Source organism: Pseudophryne corroboree, chromosome 4 (genome assembly GCF_028390025.1).
Source record: "Pseudophryne corroboree isolate aPseCor3 chromosome 4, aPseCor3.hap2, whole genome shotgun sequence".
Classification (NCBI taxonomy): Eukaryota; Metazoa; Chordata; class Amphibia; order Anura; family Myobatrachidae; genus Pseudophryne; species Pseudophryne corroboree.
This window is the reverse complement of record NC_086447.1, coordinates 763376984-763396678: the sequence shown is the minus strand read 5'-3', so window position 1 is coordinate 763396678 and position 19695 is coordinate 763376984.

The following is a 19695-nucleotide window of genomic DNA, read 5'->3' as shown; positions in this document are numbered from 1 at the left end:
CCCACAAGGAATCACTCCCACCTAAAATATCTGTCTGAATAAACACAAGAATGTATAGAGGCTCAGTCAGGGATTAATATCACTAAATCGCTAAAGGAATGTAACAATATGGCACTCTAAACAACTTTCTTTTGTAACTAATAAGTAACAGTCACACTTCTCATGAATAACTTCACAGACACACTAGATTGATCAATCCATTTTAGCACTGGCAATCCATTCAGTGCTTAATAATGTTATGTCACTATACCAACGTGACATGAAACACACTGATTCCTGCGGCTGGTTGGTGTCCCTGATAGCCGTAGTTAGATATTTCTTGAAAACCACAGAATATAGAACAGTCTGTTTAGCAGTCAATAACCGTCTATATTGAGCATGACAAAATAGACTTATTTGAATCGTCTGGCCAGACAAGGTAATTATTCTCACCGCACTCTCCAGCTAGATATGTACAGCTAGATATGTATTATTTCTGATGAAGCCGCTGAACCCGGAGGGAGGCGGAGAAACGCGTAAAATAACTCACGTTACTTTTATCCATACCACCGCTAGTGGATACGCTCACCGCAAATTGCAGCTCCAAGCCGCTTCACATCTACATATGGACTTGATCCTCCAGAGATGACTGCCCTCTAAGGTTATAAGCACCAGCAGCCGGGAGGAGTCCTGTGTACATATCTAGCTGGAGAGTGTGGTGAGAATAATTACCTTGTCTGGCCAGACAATTCAAATAAGTCTATTTTGTCATGCTCAATATAGACGGTTATTGACTGCTAAACGGACTGTTCTATATTCTGTGGTTTTCAAGAAATATCTAACTACGGCTATCAGGGGCACCAACCAGCCGCAGGAATCAGTGTGTTTCATGTCACGTTGGTATAGTGACATAACATTATTAAGCACTGAATGGATTGCCAGTGCTAAAATGGATTGATCAATCTAGTGTGTCTGTGAAGTTATTCATGAGAAGTGTGACTGTTACTTATTAGTTACAAAAGAAAGTTGTTTAGAGTGCCATATTGTTACATTCCTTTAGCGATTTTGTGATATTAATCCCCGACTGAGCCTCTATACATTCTTGTGTTTATTCAGACAGATATTTTAGGTGGGAGTGATTCCTTGTGGATGTATTAATTAAGTTTTAGTGTGTCTATTCACATTTAATAGATTTTATTAGAAGAACAGGCTGTGTCATATGTTTTTTAAATTTTAGTATACCAGTCATTTAAATTCACCGGCCGGTGGTTTTGGATTCTTGAATGTAATTTTAGAATGAAATAGTAATATCAGTAAAAAAAAAAAAAAAATCTTTGCCCAACTTATGTGCGCTGCAATATTTTTTGCTTTTTCTATCTGATTTTCTAAGGTTGAGTAGCCTTAATTTGCTGGCAGCACATGGGTTTGGAGTGACTGAGCGCTTGGCTATATTTTTATTTTTTTTGTGTTATAAATATCTTCTTTTTATTATTTTAATCATTATGACAGGGGAGGCACTGCCTCCCCTGCCTCCCCTGACTGCACGTCCCTGGTACACAGGGATCTGAGATGGTGGATTCCAGTGGGGACGAATTAATAATCTGTGAGGAGGGGGATGTACACAGTGAAAGGGGTGAGGAATCGGAGGATGATGATGAGGTGGACATCTTGCCTCTGTAGAGCCAGTTTGTGCAAGGAGAGATTGATTGCTTCTTTTTTGGTGGGGGCCCAAACCAACCAGTCATTTCAGTCACAGTCGTGTGGCAGACCCTGTCGCTGAAATGATGGGTTCGTAAAAGTGTGCATGTCCTGTTTATACAACATAAGGGTGGGTGGGAGGGCCCAAGGACAATTCCATCTTGCACCTCTTTTTTCTTTCATTTTTCTTTGCATCATGTGCTGTTTGGGGACAATTTTTTTGAAGTGCCATCCTGCCTGACACTGCAGTGCCACTCCTAGATGGGCCAGGTGTTTGTGTTGGCCACTTGTGTCGCTTAGCTTAGTCACACAGCGACCTTGGTGCGCCTTTTTTTTTCTTTGCATCATGTGCTGTTTGGGGACAATTTTTTTGAAGTGCCATCCTGCCTGACACTGCAGTGCCACTCCTAGATGGGCCAGGTGTTTGTGTCGGCCACTTGTGTCGCTTAGCTTTGTCACACAGCAACATTGGTGTGCCTCTTTTTTTCTTTGCATCATGTGCTGTTTGGGGACTATTTTTTTTGAAGTGACATCCTGTCTGACACTGCAGTGCCACTCCTAGATGGGCCAGGTGTTTGTGTCGGCCACTTGGGTCGCTTAGCTTAGCCATCCAGCGACCTCGGTGCAAATTTTAGGACTAAAAATAATATTGTGAGGTGTTCAGAATAGACTGAAAATGAGTGTAAATTATGGTTATTGAGGTTAATAAAACTATGGGATTAAAATGACCCCCAAATTTTATGATTTAAGCTGTTTTTGAGGGTTTTTTGTAAAAAAAACACCCGAATCTAAAACACACCCGAGTCCGACAAAAAATTTTCAGGAAGGTTTTGCCAAAACGCGTCCGAATCCAAAACATGGCCGCGGATGCGAATCCAAAACCAAAACACAAAACCCGAAAAATGTCCGGTGCACATCACTAATATTTTCACAATCAACATGTGTTACAGAGAGAAACATGTAAGGTATTGTTTAAAAGTTCCAATACAGCTGAATGAAGTGATTTGTAGTCTGAGGTGTGAGCTTCTTCAGCTGGGTGTAATGAAGCAATGACTGCAGTATACATGCAGTCTACAACTGAGAACAGCTTGTGCAATTTTTAAGGTAGACCTGTAGTCACTCAGAAACTGCACATCAGAAATGTGCGATCTGTTGTAAAAATTGTGAAAGCACCGCCCACCAACCATCAGCATACACCCACAACACGCCCCGCAACACGCCCCTGATCGTAGTTTTTGCAAGTCCAGCCCTTTAGTACGCCCCCTACACGCCTACTTTTCGTAGTGCATATGCAGTTTTTGCTAAGTCTCAGAAAAAATTTTTTTCTCAGTTTTTGCTATTTAAGTTGCAGAATTTGTGTTTTTACGCTTTTTTGCTAATTTTGCTGATTTGCAATCCTTGCTGAATTAGGGCCTAAGTGCCCTAATGGGGAGGTCTTCAGGTTGCCGGCTGTCGGGATCCCGGCGCACAGTATACCGGCGCCGGAATCCCGACAGCCAGGCATACCAACACTTTTTTTCCCTCGTGGGGGTCCATGCCCCCCCTGAAGGGAGAATAAATAGGGTGGCCACGTAGCATGCCCTCTGTGCCCACAAGGGGCTCATTTGCACTCGCCACGCTGTCTGTATGCCGCGGTCAGGCTTCCGGCGACAGTATGCTGGTCGCCGGGAGCCCGGCCGCCGTCATACAATACTAGACCCCCCTAATGCACCATGTTTTTGTATGCCAGGACTGTTACTAGAGCCTGGCATTTGGGCTTCAGCAGTGGTGGCACAGTGTCTCTCACCAGGGCTGTAACTGGTTGTGTACAAGTGGTACTACCACACAGAGCATAAAGGATCTTGCTAGAAGGGTGTATAGAACAGTACCCTGCAGCCAGAATCTTTCCTCAAACGCCAGCCAAAGCAACCTTTAGATCAGGGATGGGGAACCTTCGACCCTCCAGCTGTTGTTTAACTACACATCCCAGCATGCCCTGCAACAGTTTTAGCATCGCCAAATAGCAAAACTGTAGCAAGTCATGCTGGTATGTGTAGTTCAACATCAGCTGGATGGCCAAAGGTTCCCCATCCCTGTTTTAAATGGTCAAGGAATTCAAGGAATTCACCCTGCAGTTGCGTAGCCCCCTGAAGCGTTCCACTGACACTCTAGGCACCGATGCTCCCGTCCCCTTTGTGACATCATTATCATGGGCGTGGTTTTGGGCATGGCAGGGTCAAGCACAGTGCAGCCCTGTTACAGCACTGTCGCTAACTACTGGTCGCTCTAGTTATCAACCACTCACTGATGAGCAAGAAATCATTGGGAAAATGGCACTGGAGCCATTTTCATGGAGACATGTGCATGCATGCTCTGACATTCAGAGTTGATCGCATCAGCAAATTTGTTAGCAAATTTGTTAGCAGTTGGGCAAAACCATGGCCCTCATTCCGAGCAGATCGCTAGCTGATTTCGGTAGCAGCGCGGCGATTAGGTGAAAAAGCGGCATTTCTGCGCATGCGTACGGGCCGCAGTATGCACGCGCGAAGTACTTTCACACAAAACTATGCAGTTTTACACAAGGCCGAGCGACGCTTTTCTGTCGCTGTGCTGATCGTGAGTGATTGACAGGAAGTGTGGTTTTCTGGGTGGTAACTGGACGTTTTCAGGGCGTGTGCTAAAAAACGCAGGCGTGACAGGTAAAAACGCAGGCGTGCCTGGGGAAACAGGGGAGTGGTCGGCCAAACGCAGGGCGTGTTTGTGACGTCAAAGCAGGAACTAAACTGACTGAGGTGATTGCAAGGTAGGAGTAGATCTGGAGCTGCTCAGAAACTGCATGAAAAGATTTTCGAGCAGTTCTGCTAACCTTTCGTTTGCACTTCTGCTAAGCTAAGATACACTCCCAGAGGGTGGCGGCCTAGCATGTGCACTGCTGCTAAAAGCAGCTAGCAAGCGATCAACTCGGAATGAGGGCCAATGTGCACTGCAGGGGGGCAGATATAATATTTGCAGAGAGAGTTAGATTTGGGTGGGTTATTTTGTTTTGGTGCAGGGTAAATACTGACTGCTTTATTTTTACACTGCAATTTAAATTTCATTTGGAACACACCCCACTCAAATCTAAGGGTGTGTACACACGGTGAGATATTTTCTTTCGATTTTGACTATATAGTCAAAATCGCAAGAAAAGTTAGTGCAGATCGCAAGGTGAAAGTCACCTTGCGATCCTGATTCGATCCCGATGCGCGGTCCCGCCAGGTCGGCATCACAAGAAAAGATAGACTGTGCAGGCAAGTCAATCCTTGCTAGATCGTGTACTATCTAGTTCATCTCACATGTCAATGACATCTCACATAAGCCAAAATCGTATGCACACATAGTCCATATCTCAAGAAAAGTTAGTCAAAAATCGGTGGTGCTGGGCTCCGGGGAGTACAAGGGAAATCGCAAGTGAAAATCGGGCATAGCAAGGATCTCACCGTGTGTACACTACACACCCTAACTTGCTCTGCACATATTGTATCTGCCCCCCTGCAGTGCACATGGTTTTGCCCAACTGCTAACAAATGTTCTGCTGCGATCAATTCTGAATTACCCCCTTTGTGCTAGAGTCTACTACAGTATGTGCATGCACCTGCATGAGATGGGGCCTGGTAGGGCACTGCACATGGGCCCCCTCCCCTTATACAATGCCCCTGGAAAAGGACCGTACTTTCTCACTCTTTTCTGTCACTACTCTTCACAAGCTTTACGCCACAGGCATCACTCCTGCAGCAAGTGGCTTTGATCAGAGTATTATAGGGAGGAGGCATAGAGGCATGTTGTGTACAAGGAGAAAAGGTTAAAACTATTTCTGCTGCCCCTAGGATGGTATGGCTATAACCTGAAAATACCCTCTTCTAAGCATTGCCACACTTGTACAGATCCAATCATTTCCAGTGGTAAAAGCAACCGTTATTTTCATTGCATTGGCACTAAAATAGAAACTTGTAGCGATCAAATCTAAAAAAATATAGGTTACATTTTTCTTTCTTCCTGTATACGAAACCTTGAATCTGGCAGATTAAACAAGACCAAATTTTTGGTCCAGAAATCTATAATACTCTCTTGCGCTTAAAAAGCTGCTCAGTCTGAACGGAATAGTACTATAAATATATGGGGTGGACCAAGCGCTGTGGTTGGGGTAAATATATGTACCTTTAAAAAGGGGGAAAAGGTGTAAAATAGATTAAAATAAAATACGAGTTACCAATGTTACAGCTCTTTTCAGAGTATTTGTATTTGGTAGCACAGATGATCCTTATATACGTTGCGTTGTCTCTCCCTATCTTACCCTACTCGTTGCTGGTATCCAGCTCTGTCACTGCTTTTTATCGGAGTCCATCCTGCAGCAGCGTGCTGCATGAGCTGGCGCACAAGTTCAAAGGTGCGCTCCGTGCTCTGCTTAGCTGTTAGCGGCGGATGATGATCAGCAGTGGTGAGCGGGGATGGCAGCTAGCGGGACTTTGGCAACAGGACCAGTGGCTGTGTTTATCCTCAATGCATTTCACATGTGACAGTGCTTCCTCAAGAGTCCTCTAACAGCTAAGCAGAGCACGGAGCGCACCTTAGAACTTGTGCCGCCAGCTCACGCAGCCCGCTGCTGCAGGACGGACTCTGATAAAAGCGGTGACGGAGAAGGATACCAGCAACGAGTAGGGTAAGATAGGGAGAGACAATGCAACGTATATAAGGACCATCTGTGCTACCAAGATACAAATACTCTGAAAAGAGCTGTAACATCTGTAACTCGTATTTTATTTTAATCTATTTTACACCTTTTCCCCTCTTTTTAAAGATGCATATATAGAATATACAATATCAGAATTTTTTTTTCACGGCACACCTAGGCCAAAATTTCTTATTGAGAAATTTAGAAATAAATATTACATTAAATAAATCGCGTTTATATGTCATCCTTAGGGTCAGTGGTGTGCTGAGGGACAAGATTTGCTTCTGTTTGGACACATATTTTATGACTGGCAGCCACCAGCACTGGTTTTGCCTATTATATTGACCATGAATAATTTGAATTGGTCCTGGACCACCAACCCAGGGCTCCCCTGCAAGTGTTCCGTAGCACCCCAGGGAGACACGGCACACAGTTTGGGAACCTCTGTCATAAGGAATGTTCATTTTGGAGGAAGACCACAATTTTGAATGCATACCATATGCCCTTATGCAGATCAGATCAAGTACCTTGCCACTCTGAATAACACGGCATACTGTTGTTGAGCTCCCTGCTGAAGTTCCTGGGCTAGTACAATATACTGCGCTTAAGAGTCAGAGATAAATCAGATTTCAAGATTTTGGGATTTTAACCGAAAACATCATAAATACTGTATTTTCAGAAGGGTTTTACTGGTTCTTTCAGTCACAATTTATAACGAAATATTCCCCCTTATAAATCGTACATTGTTGGTTTCATTAATCATTATTTATGAGAACCTGTAGCTCTTCTTTATATGAAATGTCCTCCTACTTGTAATACTATTAGTACAAGGAAGCAAGCTTGTAAAATCAATCTATTCCTACATTTGTGTGTTGCAGGTACTTCAAATAATGCACATAATCTAGACACACTATTGCTTTAGGACCAACCACTTCAACAAAAATGCATAGCTTCATTTATGTTCTGAATTAGTTATAAGAGAGGGGACATCAGGGGATACTTTAATAAAAATTTCTTTAAGTGTCTCTTTTGTGTGTTTGAAAGTTTTCATTAAAATGGTTATATTGCATAGTTATAAATGACTCTGCAAAGTACCTAACAATAGCCTAGCAGTAGTTTTGAAAGGTACTCAACATTTTCTAGCATGTAAAAGTATTTTTGCACTGATGAGATCTAATTAGGGATGAGTGGGTTTGGATTTTGGGAATCCGAACCCCACTGAACACCCCTGATCTGAGTCTGGAACCGAGTTTGGCTCGGGTTTTCCAACCAGACTCGGTTCCCAGAACGAGACAAAATGTCATCATCCTGGTGTTGAATTCTCGCAAGATCCGGACTTTGTATATTTTGCGCCTCCCGCCCCTATATCTTCACTTCAGTCCTGGAGAGTTTAGCAAGAGGATGTGTCTCCTCCGTGTCTGTGCAGTAAAGTGGCGTGGCGTGTGGGGTGGCGACCTGCTCTTTTGTATTATTCCAGTGGTGCTGTCTTGTGCTGCATACTTCCAGTGGTCATGTCTTGTGCTGCATCAGTCCAGTCACAGTGGTGGTGTTGTGTGCTGCCATAAGTCCAGTGGTGCTGCTGTATAAGTCCAGTCCAGTGGTGCTGTCTTGTGCTGCATCAGTCCAGTGGTGGTGTCCTGTGCTGCCTTAAGTCCAGTGGTGCTGCTGTATAAGTCCAGTCCAGTGGTGCTGTCTTGTGCTGCCTCAGTCCAGTGATGGTGTCTTGTGCTGCATCAGTCCAGTGGTGGTGTCCAGAGGTGCTGCTGTATAAGCCCAGTCCATTAGTGCTGCCGTATAAGTCCAGTCCAGTGGTGCTGCCATACAATGCCAGAGGTATAGCCGTATAAGTCCAGTAGTGCTGCCGTATAAGTTCAGCGGTGCTGCCATATAAGTCCAGTGGTACAGCCGTATAAGTCCAGTGGTACTGCCATATATGTCCAGTCCAGTGGTACTGCCGTATATGTTCAGTTGTACTGCAGTATTAGTCCAGTCCAGTGTTTCTGCTGTAAAAGGCCAGTCCAGTGGTGCTGCCATATAAGTTCAGTGATACTGCCATATAAGTTCAGTGGTACTGCCGTATAAATCCAGTGGTACTGCCATGTAAGTCCAGCGGTACAGCCGTATAAGTCCAGCTGTACTGCCGTATAAGTACAGTGGTACAGCCGTGTAAGTCCAGTGGTACAGCCATATAAGTCCAATGGTGCAGCGATACTGCCCAAAAAGTCCAGCAGTACTGCCATATAAGTCCAGCGGTACTGCTGTATAAGGCCACTGGTAAAGCCATATAAGTCCAGCGGTACAGCCGTATAAGTCCTGCAGTACAGTTGTATAAGTCCAGCGGTGCTGCCGTATAAGTCCAGCGGTGCTGCCATATAAATACAGTGGTACAACCATATAAGTCTAGCGGTACAGCCGTATAAGTCCAGTGGTACAGCCACGTTATTGCCATATAAGTCCAGCAGTACTGCCGTATAAGTCCAGTGGTACTGTCGTATAAATCTAGTGGTACTGCCATATAAGTCCTGTGGTACAGCCGTATAAGTTCAGTGGTACTGCCATATAAGTCCAGCAGTTCTGCCGTATAAGTCTAGGGGCACTGCCGTATTAGTCCAGTCCAGTGGTGCTGCCGTATAAGTCTAGTCTAGTGGTGCAGCCGTATAAGTCAAGTGGTACTGCCGTATAAATCCAGTGGTACTGCTATATAAGTCCAGCGGTACAGCCATATAAGTCCACTGGTATAGCCATATAAATCCAGTGGTATTGTTGCATAAGTCCAGGGGTACAGCCATATAAGTCCAGCGGTACAGCGGCATTGCCATAAAAGTCCAGCGGTACTGCCGTATAAGTCCAGAGGTACTGCCGTATAAGTCCATTGTTACAGCTGTATAATTCAAGCGGTACAGCCGTATAAGTCCATTGTTACAGCCGTATAATTCAAGCGGCACAGCCGTATAAGTCCAGCGGTGCTGCCGTATAAGTCCAGCGTTACGGCCATATAAGTACAGTGGTACAGCTGTATAAATCCAGTGGTACTTCTGTACAAGTCCCAGTGCCGTAACTAGACATTTTAGCACTGAGCGCAAGAAACAGCATCAGCGCCCCCCTCCCTATACAAGCCAGGGCCAGAGTGCGCCAAAAATATAGGGGCGTGGCTTCACTTGTAAGGGAAGTGGCAACATGGCTCCCTTTTACACATTACGGCAGGCAGAGTCCCCCTTTTTACACATTACAGCAGGCAGAGTCCCCCTTTTTACACATTACAGCAGGAAGAGTCCCCATTTTAACAAATTATGGTAGGCAGAGTCCCCATGTTTACACATTATGGCAGGCAGAGTCCCCATTTTTACACATTATGGCAGGCAGAGTCCCCATTTTTACACATTACGGCAGGCAGAATCCCCATTTTTACACATTAAGGCAGGCAGAGTCCCCATTATTACACATTAAGGCAGGCAGAGTCCCCATTATTACACATTAAGGCAGGCAGAGTCCCCATGTTGACACATTAAGGCAGGCAGAGTCCCCATTTTTACACATTATAGCACAGCTTGCTGGACACATCAGGACACATGCTGCAGTCACTAACCTGGGATCCCACCTCCTCCTCCGCGTCCACGTCCGTACACATGGCACTCTCATTAATCACGGCTTCCGACAACCAGGCCGCACTGACTTCTGCGCCATCAAATTCTTCTGCCAAGGCCGATGCCCAATGTGATAGTAGAGGGCATGTAAAATCCATAAAGACAAAGTTCAGTAAAATGACTCCCAAAAAAAAATAATTATATCGTCTGAGGAGAAACGTAAACTTACCAAAATGCCATTTACGACACTGAGTGGCAAGGAACAGCTAAGGCCCTGGCCTATGTTCATGACTAGTGGTTCAGCTGCACATGATGATGGAAGCCCTCATCCTCCCGCTAGAAAAATTAAAATAAATAATCTGGCAAAAGCACAGCAAAGAACTGTGCGTTCTAAGATAGTGTCACAAATCCCCAAGGAGAGTCCAAGTGTGTCGGCGGTTGCGATGCCTGACCTTCCCAACACTGGACAAGAAGAGGTGGCTCCTTCCACCATTTGCACGCCCTCTGCAAGTGCTGAAAGGAGCACCAACAGTCCAGTTTCTGATATTCAATTTGAAGATGTCACTGTTGAAGTACACCAGGATGAGGATATGGGTGTAGATGGCGCTGAGGAGGAAGTTGACGAAGAGGATTCTGATGGTGATGTGGTTTGTTGAAATCAGGCATCGGAGGAGACAGTTGTTGTCCGTGGGATGAATAAGTCCATCGTCATGACTGGGCAGAAGACAAAAAAATCTACCTCTTCGGTATGGAATTATTTCTATCCAACTCTGGACAACTACTGTCTTGCAATATGTACGTTATGTAAAGGTGTAATAAGTAGGAGTAAGAACAATAACCACCTAGGAACATCATCCCTTATACGTCACCTGCAGCGCGTTCATAAAAAGTCACTGTCACGTTCAGAAACTGTGGCTAAGACCGTAAGCAGTCCAGGAACACCTAAATTCCTTTGTCCTGTTGTATCCAAGCGCCTGCAAACCACACGAGCAACTCCCTCCTCATCAATTTCCTCCTCAATCAGGATCGGAAGTAGTCCTGCAGGCCATGTCACTGGCATGACTGACTCCTTTCCTATCCGGGATTCCTCCGGAGGATCCTGCATTGCTACGCCTACTGCTGCCGCTGCTGCTGTTGCTGCTGGGAGTCGTTCATCATCCCGGAGAGGAATTTTGAACACCACTACTTCTTTCACTAAGCAATTGACCGTCCAACAGTCCTTTGTGAGGAGGATGAAGTACGACAGCAGTCATCCTGTAGCAAAGTGGATAACTGAGGCCTTGACAGCAGTAGCAGCTCTTGCCATGGGCAAGAAGGCTTTTTGCCCGGGGCACCGCTGCCCCGAGGGCGCCGCCACTGCCGTGGCAAGATCAGCTACTCCTGGTCCCCACTCTCCCCGGCTGCAGCAGGCGCCATGGGCTGTGTGGGCACCCGCTGCAGCTGGCTCCAGTGACAGACACTAGAGGTCATAATTGACCTCTAGAGTTTGGGCAGTGCTGCTATGGGAGAGACGTCATGATGTCTCTTTCTTAGAGAGGAGCCGGCGGCTGGAGATGGAGGACAGCGCAGCAGCGGTCCGGAAGCAGGATCTGGGCTGGTATGTACTGATTTTTTTGTTGTTATTGTTTTTTGGGTGTTTGCAAGCGCCGCTACTACAGGGGTCACAACTACTGGGGGGCACTATTACAGGGGGCACTGCTACAGGGGGCACAGCTACTGGGGCAAATCAACTGGGGGCACATCTACTGGGGGCACAGCTACAAAGGGCACAGCTACAGGGGGCACAACTACAGGGGTCACAACTACTTGGGGCACTGCTACAGGTGGCAAAGCTACTGGGGGCACAGCTAGGGGTACTGCTACAGGGTGCACATCTACTGGGGGCACAGCTACAAGGTGCACAGCTACAGGGTGCACAGCTGCTGGGGGTACAGCTACAAGGGGCAAATCTACTGGGGGCACAGTTACAGGGTCCACAGATGATGGGGGCAAATCTACTGGGGGCAAAGCTAGGGGGCATTGTTACAGAGGACACAGCTACTGGGGACACATCTACAGGGGGCACAGCTACAGGGTATCCGTTCACATGGTCGACCATGTTATGGTCGACAGTCATTAGGTCAACCACTATTGGTCGACATTGACATGGTCGACATGGACACATGGTCGACACATGAAAATGGTCAACACATGAAAGGTCAACACATGAAAAGGTCGACATGGGTTTTTTTACTTTTTTTTCTTTTGAGGAACTTTTCCATACTTTACGATCCACGCGAACTACGATTGGAGCGGTAATCTGTGCCGAGCAAAGCGAAGGCACCATGCCCGAAGCATGGCGAGCGAAGCGAGCCATGCGAGGGGACGCGGTGCACTAATTGGGGTTCCCAGTCAGTTTACGCAAAAAACGACACCAAAAAAAGTAAAAAAAACCTCATGTCGAACTTTTCATGTGTCGACTTTCATGTGTCGATCATTTTCATGTGTCGACCATGTGTCCATGTCGACCATGTCAATGTCGACCAATAGTGGTCGACCTAATGACTGTCGACCATAACATGGTCGACCATTCATACCGGAACCCAGCTACAGGGGGCATAGCTGCTGGGTGCACAGCTACTGGGGGCACAGCTACAGGGGGCACAAGTACAGGCAGATACCTGTGGCCATGCCCCTTCCCTATGAAGAAGTCATGCCCCTATTTTTGGGCGCGCACCTTAGGCGTGCACCAACTCTATTTTACCTGGGGGGGCGCCACAGCAAACTTTCGCCCTGGGTTCCACAAGGTCTAGAACCGGCCCTGCTTGACAGCTATGTTGGTGTTAGATGTGCTGCATTCGGTATCCTCCATTAGTGCAGTGGAATTTAGACAATTGATGGAGGTAGTGTGTCCCCGGTACCAAATCCCGTATAGATTCCACTTCCTTATGCAGGTGATACCAAGAATGTACAGAGACGTCAGGAAAAGTGTCCTCAGTGTACTAAAAAATGCAGTTGTACCCACTGTCCCCTTAACCACGGACATGTGGACAAGTGGAACAGGGCAGACTAAGTACTATATTACTGTGACAGCCCACTGGGTAGATGTATCGCCTTGTGCAGAAACAACAGCAGCGGCACCAGTAGCAGCATCTCAAAAACGGCAGCTCATTTCAAGGCAGACTACGCTATGTATTACCGGTTTCGGTAAGAGGCACACCACCGACAACCTATTAGAGAAACTGAGGGAAATCATTGCCCAATGGCTTACCCCACTTAGACTCTCCTGGGGATTTGTGATATCAGACAACGCCACCAATATTGTGCGGGCATTAAATTAGGGCAAATTCCAGTATGTCCCATGTTTTGCTCACACTCTAAATTTGGTGGTGCAACATTTTTTAAGAAATGACAGGGCCATGCAGGAGACACTTTCGGTGGCCCGAAAAATTTCGGGACACTTTCGTAATTCATCTACTGTGTGCTGAAGACTGGAGCACCAACAAACACTGTTGAACCTGCCCTGCAATCACCTGAAGCAAGAGGTTGTAACGCGGTGGAACTCAACCCTTTATATGCTTCAGAGGATGGAGGAGCAGCAATAGGCCATTCAAGCCTATACATCCACCTATGACATAGGCAAAGGAGGGGGTATGCACCTGACTCAAGCGTAGTGGAGATTGATTTCCGTGTTGTGCAAGGTTCAAACTTGCCACACGTGAAGTCAGTTCAGACACTGCCAGCTTGAGTCAGGTCATTCCCCTCATCAGGCTTTTGCAGAAACAGCTGGAGAAAGTGAATTAGGAGCTAAGACGGAGCGATTCCGCTTGGTATGTGGGACTTGTGGATGAAGCCCTTCATTTGCTTTTCCAGGATCCAAGGGTGGTCAATCTGTTGAAATCAATGCACTACATTTTGGCCACCATGCTCGATCGTAGGTTTAAAGCCTACGTGTTGTCTTCTTTCCGGTGGACACAAACCTGCAGAGGTGCAAAGTCCTGCTGGTGAAAACACTGTCAGCTGAAGCAGAAAATGACATGGCAACAGCTCCTTCTTCATTTTCTGCCGCAACTGGAGCTGCCAGGAAACATCTTAGATATCCGATTCCTAACCAACCCTCTGGCGGTGATGCAGGGCAGGCAACTTTGGACATCTGGTCTGGACTGAAGGACCTGCCAGAAATTTCTGACATGTCTACTGTCACTGCATATGATGCTGTCACCATTGAAAGAATGGTGGAGGACTACATTGGTGACAGCATCCAAGTAAACATATCAGACAGTCCGTACCTGTACTGGGAGGAAAAAGAGGCAATTTGGAGGCCCCTGTACAAACTGGCTCTATTTTACCTAAGTTGCCCCCCTCCAGTGTGTACTCTGAAAGAGTTTTTAGTGCAGCCGATAACCTGATCAGCGATAAGCATTGGAGGTTACTTCCACACAATGTGGAGAAGATGATGTTCATCAAAATGAATTATCAATTCTTCCGAGAAGATCAGCCTCCAGAAAGTACAGAGGGACCTGTGGTGGTGAATTCCAGCGGGGACGAATTAATACTCTGTGAGGATGAAGATGTACACAACACTGAAGGGGTGAGGAATCGGTCGATGAGAATGAGGATGACATCTTGCCTCTGTAGAGCCAGTTTGTGCAGGGACAGATTAATTGCCAGCTTGTTTTGTGGGGGCCCAAATGAACCAATCATTTCAGCCACAGTCGTGTCGCAGACCCTATTGGTTTGTTAAAGTGTGATTGTCATGTTTATACAACATCAGGGTGGGTGGAAGGGCGCCCAGGACAATTCAGTCTCGCACCTCTTTTTCTTTGCATTATGTACTCTTTGTGGCCAAGTTTTTCAAACTGCCATTCTATCTGCCACTCCTAGATGGGCCACGTGTTTGTGCCGCCCACTTGTGTCGCTTTGCATAGTCATCCAGCTACCTCGGTGCAACCTTTTTGTCTAAAAACAATGCTGACAGGTGTGAGGTGTTCAGAATGGACTGAAAATGAGTGGATATGAATGTTATTGAGGTTAATAATAGCATAGGACCAAAAAAAATAAATCTGTGATTTTAGCTGTTTTTATGCTTTTTCCTAAAAAATACAGATCTAAAACCAAAACCCAGAAGGGTGTTTTTCTCAAAACCAATCCAGATCCAAAACCAATACACAAAACACTAAAAGTGGTCAGTGCACATCCCTAGATCTGATTGAAACAGGAGTATTTCAGCTGAAGATGCTTTATATTTTAGCCTATACAGCATCTACTTATCATTCAGCAATTTTAGATGCATAAATCAAACTCAAACACATTCTTGTGTTTATTCAGACAGATATTTTAGGTGGGAGTGATTCCTTGTGGATGTATTAATTAAGTTTTAGTGTGTCTATTCACATTTAATAGATTTTATTAGAAGAACAGGCTGTGTCATATGTTTTTTAAATTTTAGTATACCAGTCATTTAAATTCACCGGCCGGTGGTTTTGGATTCTTGAATGTAATTTTAGAATGAAATAGTAATATCAGTAAAAAAAAAAAAAAAAAAAAAAAATCTTTGCCCAACTTATGTGCGCTGCAATATTTTTTGCTTTTTCTATCTGATTTTCTAAGGTTGAGTAGCCTTAATTTGCTGGCAGCACATGGGTTTGGAGTGACTGAGCGCTTGGCTATATTTTTATTTTTTTTGTGTTATAAATATCTTCTTTTTATTATTTTAATCATTATGACAGGGGAGGCACTGCCTCCCCTGCCTCCCCTGACTGCACGTCCCTGGTACACAGGGATCTGAGATGGTGGATTCCAGTGGGGACGAATTAATAATCTGTGAGGAGGGGGATGTACACAGTGAAAGGGGTGAGGAATCGGAGGATGATGATGAGGTGGACATCTTGCCTCTGTAGAGCCAGTTTGTGCAAGGAGAGATTGATTGCTTCTTTTTTGGTGGGGGCCCAAACCAACCAGTCATTTCAGTCACAGTCGTGTGGCAGACCCTGTCGCTGAAATGATGGGTTCGTAAAAGTGTGCATGTCCTGTTTATACAACATAAGGGTGGGTGGGAGGGCCCAAGGACAATTCCATCTTGCACCTCTTTTTTCTTTCATTTTTCTTTGCATCATGTGCTGTTTGGGGACAATTTTTTTGAAGTGCCATCCTGCCTGACACTGCAGTGCCACTCCTAGATGGGCCAGGTGTTTGTGTTGGCCACTTGTGTCGCTTAGCTTAGTCACACAGCGACCTTGGTGCGCCTTTTTTTTTCTTTGCATCATGTGCTGTTTGGGGACAATTTTTTTGAAGTGCCATCCTGCCTGACACTGCAGTGCCACTCCTAGATGGGCCAGGTGTTTGTGTCGGCCACTTGTGTCGCTTAGCTTTGTCACACAGCAACATTGGTGTGCCTCTTTTTTTCTTTGCATCATGTGCTGTTTGGGGACTATTTTTTTTGAAGTGACATCCTGTCTGACACTGCAGTGCCACTCCTAGATGGGCCAGGTGTTTGTGTCGGCCACTTGGGTCGCTTAGCTTAGCCATCCAGCGACCTCGGTGCAAATTTTAGGACTAAAAATAATATTGTGAGGTGTTCAGAATAGACTGAAAATGAGTGTAAATTATGGTTATTGAGGTTAATAAAACTATGGGATTAAAATGACCCCCAAATTTTATGATCTAAGCTGTTTTTGAGGGTTTTTTGTAAAAAAAACACCCGAATCTAAAACACACCCGAGTCCGACAAAAAATTTTCAGGAAGGTTTTGCCAAAACGCGTCCGAATCCAAAACATGGCCGCGGATGCGAATCCAAAACCAAAACACAAAACCCGAAAAATGTCCGGTGCACATCACTAATATTTTCACAATCAACATGTGTTACAGAGAGAAACATGTAAGGTATTGTTTAAAAGTTCCAATACAGCTGAATGAAGTGATTTGTAGTCTGAGGTGTGAGCTTCTTCAGCTGGGTGTAATGAAGCAATGACTGCAGTATACATGCAGTCTACAACTGAGAACAGCTTGTGCAATTTTTAAGGTAGACCTGTAGTCACTCAGAAACTGCACATCAGAAATGTGCGATCTGTTGTAAAAATTGTGAAAGCACCGCCCACCAACCATCAGCATACACCCACAACACGCCCCGCAACACGCCCCTGATCGTAGTTTTTGCAAGTCCAGCCCTTTAGTACGCCCCCTACACGCCTACTTTTCGTAGTGCATATGCAGTTTTTGCTAAGTCTCAGAAAAAATTTTTTTCTCAGTTTTTGCTATTTAAGTTGCAGAATTTGTGTTTTTACGCTTTTTTGCTAATTTTGCTGATTTGCAATCCTTGCTGAATTAGGGCCTAAGTGCCCTAATGGGGAGGTCTTCAGGTTGCCGGCTGTCGGGATCCCGGCGCACAGTATACCGGCGCCGGAATCCCGACAGCCAGGCATACCAACACTTTTTTTCCCTCGTGGGGGTCCATGCCCCCCCTGAAGGGAGAATAAATAGGGTGGCCACATAGCATGCCCTCTGTGCCCACAAGGGGCTCATTTGCACTCGCCACGCTGTCTGTATGCCGCGGTCAGGCTTCCGGCGACAGTATGCTGGTCGCCGGGAGCCCGGCCGCCGTCATACAATACTAGACCCCCCTAATGCACCATGTTTTTGTATGCCAGGACTGTTACTAGAGCCTGGCATTTGGGCTTCAGCAGTGGTGGCACAGTGTCTCTCACCAGGGCTGTAACTGGTTGTGTACAAGTGGTACTACCACACAGAGCATAAAGGATCTTGCTAGAAGGGTGTATAGAACAGTACCCTGCAGCCAGAATCTTTCCTCAAACGCCAGCCAAAGCAACCTTTAGATCAGGGATGGGGAACCTTCGACCCTCCAGCTGTTGTTTAACTACACATCCCAGCATGCCCTGCAACAGTTTTAGCATCGCCAAATAGCAAAACTGTAGCAAGTCATGCTGGTATGTGTAGTTCAACATCAGCTGGATGGCCAAAGGTTCCCCATCCCTGTTTTAAATGGTCAAGGAATTCAAGGAATTCACCCTGCAGTTGCGTAGCCCCCTGAAGCGTTCCACTGACACTCTAGGCACCGATGCTCCCGTCCCCTTTGTGACATCATTATCATGGGCGTGGTTTTGGGCATGGCAGGGTCAAGCACAGTGCAGCCCTGTTACAGCACTGTCGCTAACTACTGGTCGCTCTAGTTATCAACCACTCACTGATGAGCAAGAAATCATTGGGAAAATGGCACTGGAGCCATTTTCATGGAGACATGTGCATGCATGCTCTGACATTCAGAGTTGATCGCATCAGCAAATTTGTTAGCAAATTTGTTAGCAGTTGGGCAAAACCATGGCCCTCATTCCGAGCAGATCGCTAGCTGATTTCGGTAGCAGCGCGGCGATTAGGTGAAAAAGCGGCATTTCTGCGCATGCGTACGGGCCGCAGTATGCACGCGCGAAGTACTTTCACACAAAACTATGCAGTTTTACACAAGGCCGAGCGACGCTTTTCTGTCGCTGTGCTGATCGTGAGTGATTGACAGGAAGTGTGGTTTTCTGGGTGGTAACTGGACGTTTTCAGGGCGTGTGCTAAAAAACGCAGGCGTGACAGGTAAAAACGCAGGCGTGCCTGGGGAAACAGGGGAGTGGTCGGCCAAACGCAGGGCGTGTTTGTGACGTCAAAGCAGGAACTAAACTGACTGAGGTGATTGCAAGGTAGGAGTAGATCTGGAGCTGCTCAGAAACTGCATGAAAAGATTTTCGAGCAGTTCTGCTAACCTTTCGTTTGCACTTCTGCTAAGCTAAGATACACTCCCAGAGGGTGGCGGCCTAGCATGTGCACTGCTGCTAAAAGCAGCTAGCAAGCGATCAACTCGGAATGAGGGCCAATGTGCACTGCAGGGGGGCAGATATAATATTTGCAGAGAGAGTTAGATTTGGGTGGGTTATTTTGTTTTGGTGCAGGGTAAATACTGACTGCTTTATTTTTACACTGCAATTTAAATTTCATTTGGAACACACCCCACTCAAATCTAAGGGTGTGTACACACGGTGAGATATTTTCTTTCGATTTTGACTATATAGTCAAAATCGCAAGAAAAGTTAGTGCAGATCGCAAGGTGAAAGTCACCTTGCGATCCTGATTCGATCCCGATGCGCGGTCCCGCCAGGTCGGCATCACAAGAAAAGATAGACTGTGCAGGCAAGTCAATCCTTGCTAGATCGTGTACTATCTAGTTCATCTCACATGTCAATGACATCTCACATAAGCCAAAATCGTATGCACACATAGTCCATATCTCAAGAAAAGTTAGTCAAAAATCGGTGGTGCTGGGCTCCGGGGAGTACAAGGGAAATCGCAAGTGAAAATCGGGCATAGCAAGGATCTCACCGTGTGTACACTACACACCCTAACTTGCTCTGCACATATTGTATCTGCCCCCCTGCAGTGCACATGGTTTTGCCCAACTGCTAACAAATGTTCTGCTGCGATCAATTCTGAATTACCCCCTTTGTGCTAGAGTCTACTACAGTATGTGCATGCACCTGCATGAGATGGGGCCTGGTAGGGCACTGCACATGGGCCCCCTCCCCTTATACAATGCCCCTGGAAAAGGACCGTACTTTCTCACTCTTTTCTGTCACTACTCTTCACAAGCTTTACGCCACAGGCATCACTCCTGCAGCAAGTGGCTTTGATCAGAGTATTATAGGGAGGAGGCATAGAGGCATGTTGTGTACAAGGAGAAAAGGTTAAAACTATTTCTGCTGCCCCTAGGA